This window comes from Canis aureus, chromosome 24 (genome assembly GCF_053574225.1).
Source record: "Canis aureus isolate CA01 chromosome 24, VMU_Caureus_v.1.0, whole genome shotgun sequence".
Taxonomy (NCBI): domain Eukaryota; kingdom Metazoa; phylum Chordata; class Mammalia; order Carnivora; family Canidae; genus Canis; species Canis aureus.
Window position 1 is genome coordinate 34,234,884 of NC_135634.1, and position 8,162 is coordinate 34,243,045.

An 8,162-nucleotide genomic window follows, 5' to 3' on the forward strand; every position below is an offset into this window, starting at 1 on the left:
ATAAAGCAGATTAAAGTTCTGAACATTTCCTAAGCAGAGTACCTTTTGAGTTAGTTGTGTCTACGAATTTAGAAGGTATGGGTCAGACCCTCTGGTAGACATAATAAAGGAAGAATGTCCCTAGAGTTTGGGTCCCAGCTCTGGAAGGGGGCAGAAGCAGTGAACATGGAACTCCTCTAGCTAAAAAGCCTTTCACACAGCAGTCAGTGGGCTGATCTCAGAGATATCTGGCTGGAGATCAACCACTCATGAGCTCTAAATGTGAACCTTTTGTACTAACAGTTGAGCTATTCTAAAGAGATTAAACCTATGGCGTGGACAATGGAAAACTGAGGAGTAGATGATCATAAATAAGCCCTTATGGGGAGAGAGAGAGAGAGAGAGAGAGGCAGAGACACAGGCAGGGGGAGAAGCAGGCTCCATACAGGGAGCCCAATGTGGGACTCAATCCCAGGACTGCAGGATCATGCCCTGGGCTGAAAGCAGGTGCTAAACCGCTGAGCCACTCAGGGATCCCCACACGTTCCAGCTCTTAAGACACTGACAGAACTGGAGGAAGAGGATGCCTTAGCTTGGGTATAAGCTTCAGTAGATACAGTAGATTGGGTACATCAAAAGAGCAGTTACCATAGTGTCCAAATAAGATGGCATCCAAAACCTGTCCTTACTGAACACCCAAATAGCTCTCATGAGAAAAGCTGTCTTCCAAAATTAATAGCCTAGGACATTATTACTGCCTTTCAAGGAGACATCTGTGCCATTATCCAGACAGAATGTTGTGTGTTCATATCTGATGAATCTGTTAATGTACCCTCTTTATTAAGTCACATAAGGACACAAGTAAACACTCAATGATCTGACCCTTGCTTTAAACAACGGACTTAATAAATCAGCGGTTCAGATCATGCAGTTCTTAATGGAAAGTTGTCACTGATTTTGTGACTCATGGTCTAATCTATATTATCCTTTGCTGTGCCTGATTTGTGGCTGTAGCAGCTGCCTCTAGTTCAGCCAGTTAACCACCTAAAGAGCCACTTCCATGCTAGTGATACCCCTTGTTGACTGCTCAGGAACCCTGGCAGAAGAGGGGGCCATGTGAGATGGTAAGAGCTGATCACAAGGGTGGAGTGCTGAGGGAGGTCATCAAAAGATGACTTTTAAGATTTTTGAGGCAGGTACAAGGATACATTTGTCTAGCTGTTGCCCAAGACAAGCCTCGTATGCAAGTTTCCTTTGCTTCTTTAAACTGCCACCACCTACAAACATGGAGTGGCCCATTTCTTTCTTCCCTCTCTCCCTGCCTTCCATGTCCCAGGGCCAGTTTCTTTCTTTTTTTTTTCTTTTTCCTAGGGCCAGTTTCTGATTAGACCCAAGAAGCTCCTGAGGAGGTTACAAGACAACAATTTTGTTGATTGTTTATTTTGCTCTGCAGAAGTCTTTTAGTTTGCTGTAATCCAACTTATTTATTTTTGCTTTTGTTGATGGTACTTTTGGTGTCACATCCAAAAAGTCATTGCCAGAACCAATGTTAATGAGCTTGTTCCCTACGTTTGCTTCTAGGATTTTTATGGTTTCAGGTCTTACACATGCCTTTCATCCTTTTTGAGTTAATTCTCTGTGTCTTTGTAAGATAAGGGTCCAACTTCATTCTTCTGCAGGTAATTATCCAGTTTTCCCAATATTCTTTATTGAAGAAACTTTTCCCCATTGAGTATTCTTGGTACCTTTGTCAAATAGTAGTTGACCATTTGTGTGAGGATTAGATATGGGTTACACTGGAGTTACCTATTATAAATGGTTAAACATAGAAATATCTGAAAAGGGGCTCCTGGGTGGCTCAGTTGGTTAAGTATCTGACTCTTGATTTAGATTCAGGTCATGATCTCAGAGTTATGAGGTCGAGCCCTGCATTGAGCTCTGTACTCAGTGGGGAGTCTGCTTGAGATTCTCTCTCTCTTTCTTCATTGGCTCCTCCTCCACTCTCCCTCTAAATCAATCAATCAATCAATCAATCAATCAAATCTTTAAAAAAAAAGAAAAGAAACATCTAAAAAATGTATTGGCAGCTAATAAGAAGTATACACACTATGAAAAGTATTTTCTGCAAGAAAAAAAGAACAAAGCAACCTGCTCTAGGTAAGGAATTTGAGGAGCATGTTGGATGTTGGGATCCCTAATTCTGCAGTTTAATTCCATCAACATGCATATTAGGAAACACGAGAACCAGAAGGATATCTTTTGATCCAAGTTGAATATAGATAAAATAACCAACTTGGAATCTATGAAAATATGTGCAAAGTTAAGACAATGGAATGTTACTCTCAAGTTTAATAAAAAAGCATGAATGTTAAAAGAATTTTATGAAAAGTATATAAAACAATTTAAGAGGCATATGTTGCTCTCCAAAATGTATTTCCTTTAAATCTTTGTATAGCAGGAAGAGAAAGGCATGAGAAGAAACCACACGTAGACATGCAAAAAGATCTGCCTATAATGAGAAAACCGGGTATGATGACAATATGAGCATAAGGACCTAATATTTCTGCTCCAGACAATACAAGTCCCTTGGAGACAGAACACAGTGTAGCTTGGGGGTCCTGCAGGACAGTTGCTATACTGCTGTTGGCAATTATTCAAGAGCTGTAGACAGTCAAAGAGGTGTTCCATTTAAACTATGAGAGCTAATATGTCTGAAGTTTGTGCTTTTTGCTCAACTTGGCTTGAATCATACCATTACCATTTTGTGAATTCATCTACACAGCCATTTTCCAGATCACACACTTATTCCTAGCAGGTTGAGCCAGAATGAGCTCTATGAGTTCTATGCCACTTCACTCGGACATAGGCAAAACTATTTATGTATACCTGTATATTAGTATACATGTGTTAGTGTGGCTGTGGGTGTGAAAAGGAAGAATTACAGATTATTACATAGCTAGATCACTAGATGATAGCTAGATAACATACATATGATAGAAAATAAATAGATGATAGATGATAGATGATAGATAGATGATAGATAGATAGATAGATAGATAGATAGATAGATAGATAGATAGATATAGAGGTCTCTATATGCTATACAAATTACCAATATCATGAACTTACTGGTAATTTGTATTTTCTTTTATACTTGTGATTTCTTAGAATTTTCTAAAATGAACATTATTATCTTTATAAAATAAGAAATCAAAACTTTTTAAAAATTTTTCAAAGCTAAAGAATTTTAGAGTGATGAACAGGTCAAGAATGAAGCTATTTCTGGAAATGGCATAAAAAAGAGAGATAATAAATGCAACTGAATGCCCAGAAACAGAGATAGGCTAAAATTTCCTATTAGGTTACATGAACATTGTAATTACATGGGATGATGATAGAAACTAGGGTTTGAAAGAGGAAAGCCTGTGAAATGTGTCCTAATTCTAGGTGAATATACAGAAGTAGTTTGGGAGCTGAGCAAATGTGGAGAGCTACCTGACTTCAAGGAAAAAGACATGCTTGCAATATGTAGAAGAGTAGAGCATGCAAATGTCAGTGGGAAACTTATGCAAATTAACTATTGCTCTCTCCATTCCTAGGCAGTGACAGAATGAGGGTTGTCTACAAAAAAAAAAGCTACAGACATGTGCTACCCTTGGAGTAGCTGAATGAGGTGAAGAGATGTTAAAAGCGACTCAGGTTTTGTAAACAATGGAACTCATTCTGGAAGGCACACTGAAGAGCCTGGAAGACAGAGCAATGGTGAGGTGACAAGTTGGCACAGAAATACAGAGAAATTTTTAGAGTAGAGAAAAAAAAATTCACCAAAGTGGTTTCCATTTGAAAAGATAACCAAGGATGCCAGGACTTGAAAGAAATAGGTACAATTTTTGGAGAAAAGATACAGCTGTAGGAGAAAAATAAGAAGAATGCAAAGACGAGAGTTTTCCTGTACATACACTGTCTTGAACTATCTTCATGTATCACAGAAACTTCCAGAAGCAATCTCAAATGTCTAAAGCATGCATTTCCTAATGAATCATTGCCAGAGTTGCTTGACATACCTTAGCTGCTGGGTGCACACCTTAGAACTTGTTTACTGTGGGAAAGGTATTTATCAGGAATAGTGATACCTTGTGAATGTGACCAGAGCAGTAGAATAAATAGAATGAAACATGACACACAGAATCCAAGGAGCTATATGGGGTTTTGCATTGTTATTGCTTGTTCCTAGGAAATCAGCTGAGAATAAGGAAATTTATAGCAGAAAAGCTGATTAGGAGAAGCACTGATCTGCAGATGAAAACTGGCTGTGTATGTAAACAAATCATAATGAAATTACTGGCCCAGAGACCTAAGGAAATGCATTGTCAGTTTTCCTGTCAGAACTTTGTAAATGGCCCCAGAACAGTCTTATTCATGTTCTCAGCCTTCTTGATTCGTACTTCTCTATTTATTTAAGTAAACAATCTTCATTAAAGGTTCAATTTTCAGCAGGTTCAACTGAGGTTCAAATTTCAGCAGATGTTAGAATCAATCACAAAGGTACAATATTTAAAACTCTTGTACAGGAATAGAAATAGATAAGTGAGTGGCAGGCTGAAGACATAAGCAACAGTTCCAGTGATTGTTAACAACCTGGATACAAGCTTGGGAGCTGAGAGAGAGGAGGAGCCGATGAGCAAATGGGGAGAGGACAGTAATATTTAGAATTAATGAAAGGTAAAAGGGACAGGAAGCCTGGGGATGCTAGCTGAAGCAAAGTTAGCTGATAATGTGTGTGATGAGAAGGTACTTTCAAATTGGTAGAGGAGAAGGAGAAAATAGAGCCAGGAACGGGAAAACTTGAGCTGTGAATATCAAACCTGCTTTCCACAACACACTCTTTTTAACTCCAACAGAGATGCTGCTGAATCTTTCAGGGATCTGAGCTACTGAGTAGTTTGGTGGGAAGAATCCCTAGGGAGCCTTGGAGCTAAACCCACTTATTTTCCCAAGAAAGCTGAGGTCAGTGAGGCCAAGTTACCTTTAAAAAAAAAAAAAAAAATCCCACCATCAGTTCATGCCAAAAAAGGAAATAAATTCAGTTGTCCTACCTCTTAATCAAGAGCTTTTTTTTTTTTTCTTCAAACCTCTGCTCCAGTTATAGCATTTTGCATTTGTTAATTTAAGCAGAAATGGACCATGGCCAGGGCATGAGATTTGTCAGTGTAGGCTGAGAGGAGCTGGCATCCCGTAACAGTGTGATAAATAAAGGATTTGAAGGCCTTGTGTTTAGAGGTAAAGCTCATGCAAAAAAGTGCATTAGACAATTCAGAAGCTCATCATGAAACAAATCTCTCCAAAGCCATCTGTTCCCACCAGTTGTGTATGAAAAAAAAGGACAAGGCTTGCTGTATTTCACATAAGAGGGCGCGGCCTATACCAGATTACAAAATGAGTCATGACTAACGTATACTTCTCTTTATAATTTCCTGTTAAAATAAAGCTTGATATCAGAAGGTGCCGGGGTGGCTCAGTTGGTGAAGCATCTGCCTTCAGCTCAGGTCATGATCTCAGGATCCTGGGATCGAGCCCCACATCAGACTTCCTGCTCAGCAGAGAATCTGTGTCTCCTTCTCCTTCTGCCCCTACTCCTGCTCATACTTTCTCTCTCTATCTCTCAAATAAATAAAATCTTAAAAAAATTGATATCAAGGTAAATTGTGTGATGCTCATTGTCTTCCAAAGACCATACGTGCATATTAATCATTGTTTGTTCTCCTTACTGTGGCTCTAGCATTGTTTCAGCCCTGAATCTTCTGCTAAACTTCAGATGGCATTTTGAGATCAGAGCTAGAAACTTAGGAGACATCCAGGTAGATAATTTGAGCTTAAGCTATCTACAAATTTGAGTTTTCGTATGTCTAGCCCATTAAAAAATATATTTTATTTATTTATTTATTTATTTATTTATTTATTTATTATTTATTTATTCATTCATTCATTCATTCATTCATTTATTTGAGAGAGGGGGGCACTGGCAGAGGGAGAGAAAGAATCTCAAGCAGACTCTGCTGAGTGTGGAGTCACGCAGGGCTGGATCTCATGACCCTGAGATCATGAGCTGAGCCAAAATCAAGAGTTGGACACTTAACTGACTGAGCTACCCAGGCACTCCTAGCCCATTCTTGAAATGAAAATCTTTACTGGTCCAGAAAGGACACTTGATGAATTGGAGCAAAAGCTTTTATTCAGTTGCGTAGTAACTATTTTGGCAAAATTATAAAAAAGATACAAATGCAACATAAAAGCGTGAATTTAGCCCCTAATGAGAGGTTTAAGTAACAATCTGCAAAAGCAAGTAGAAAAAGAAAGCTTTTCTAGGTTCTTAAAATATTCTGTGAAAATATGTGATTTTTTAGATATTAATAATTGCTTCTACCAAAAAAGGTGGAGCAGAGGTGGTCATTGAACACACCAGTTATGACAGACAGGCTTTGCTTACTATAAGACTTATTAGGAACTTAAATGTTACTATACTTGCTTACATGCCAAAATAGTATCTAGAATTTCCAGAAGATATTTGGTCTTGGAACTATTTTTTGATGGAAGAATGGTTACCATCTGTTCCAGTGATCTGCTGCTGCATAACATATCATCTCACACACATCAATACTTATAGACAATAATATATAAAAATTGTCATCCCTCACATTTCTGGGATTTGCCTGTGCTAGGCAGTTCTTGCTTGAGATCTCATACAATTGCAATGTGACAGCAGCTGGGACTTGAGACACTTGAAGGATCATTTTCCCATGCTGGATGTTAAAGCTGACTGTTCCCTGAGACCCAAGCCAGGCATCAACTGGACCACACACATATGGTCTCCTCACATGACCTGGACATTTCCTCAGAGCACTGCCTCTGAAACTTGGGTGGAATTTGTATTTATAACTTCACTTGGTCTGAAAAGTAAGAAAAGACACATACTTAGGGTGATTTAATACCTTTGTGATGCCACATCACACAAAGGATAAGTGAATGCAAAGTTCTACTTGCCTGAAGCTGGATTGGAGTTTCCCATGAGTTGATCAATCCTGGGAATCCTTCTTGTACTTTGACCTCATACCAAGTGTGACCATACATCTTAGCTTGCCTGGGGCAGCCCCCATTTATTCCTGCTGTCTTGGCCTAACTACTGGTATTATCACTTTTCTTTCTCAATATTGCTTGATTTGGATGGTAAATTATATAGTAACTCATCTATCCGCAAACTCTCAATTGGATACTTGCAAGACTTTATGTTGCTCACCTATAGCTTTTGGTATATTCATTCCCCTCCCCTTCTCAATTTCTATTACTATGCCTGGACTTCTGTAATGCTTCAGGGTATAAATTTGGCTCCTCTGAGCCTAAGCTTCCTCTCCTATAGAATTCTTTGCATTTCTCATTTAGACTGATCTTTCTAAGATGTGCTTCTTTTTTTTTTTTTTTTTTTTTTTTTTTTTTTTTTTGTAGTCTTCATGAATTTCCCCTCCTTCTAGCCACTCCAGCTCTTCACAGCAATTTTACTGGAGTTACCATCCATAGACTCAATCTGTCTCATACCAGCATTTGTGTAATCCTAACAAACATAGGATGTTAGATGTAAACTATAGTCTCTATTCCTCTCCACACCAGTAGATACTATTAGTAGGAATTGTTGCTCCTTCTAGACTCAGGAATAAATGGTTCAGTCATACCAGTTAGATTTCTATGATATTTTCTGAGTTTCTCTTGCTAGACCTTTGTATTTCCAGGAAACAGTTCTAGATACAAGTTATAAGACTAATATAACCCCTTCTCCAACTCAACCAAGTGCTGGCCTAGTCCACTGTCCTGTGTTTTTGATTTGGGATTCTGTTAACTTTTGGTAGGGAGAGATGTCCTGATGCCTATCACAATCCCACCTTAAGACTTGAACTCTGCTTTAGACCCAAATCACTGTGAAAGATCTTACATCTATGGAGAGTTCTCACAAATAGCAATTGCCTCCTTAATTTCTTGCAGAAAAATGAAAATTAACCTTTGCCTGAATTCTCTACTATTTTTTTCTGAATGCCTGATTTGTTGGTCACCTAAATTATTTACCAAATCATATATTGTCTTCTCCACCCACTTGTATCTCTGCTGGCAGTCTTGTAGCCAAGGCACTTTCCTGA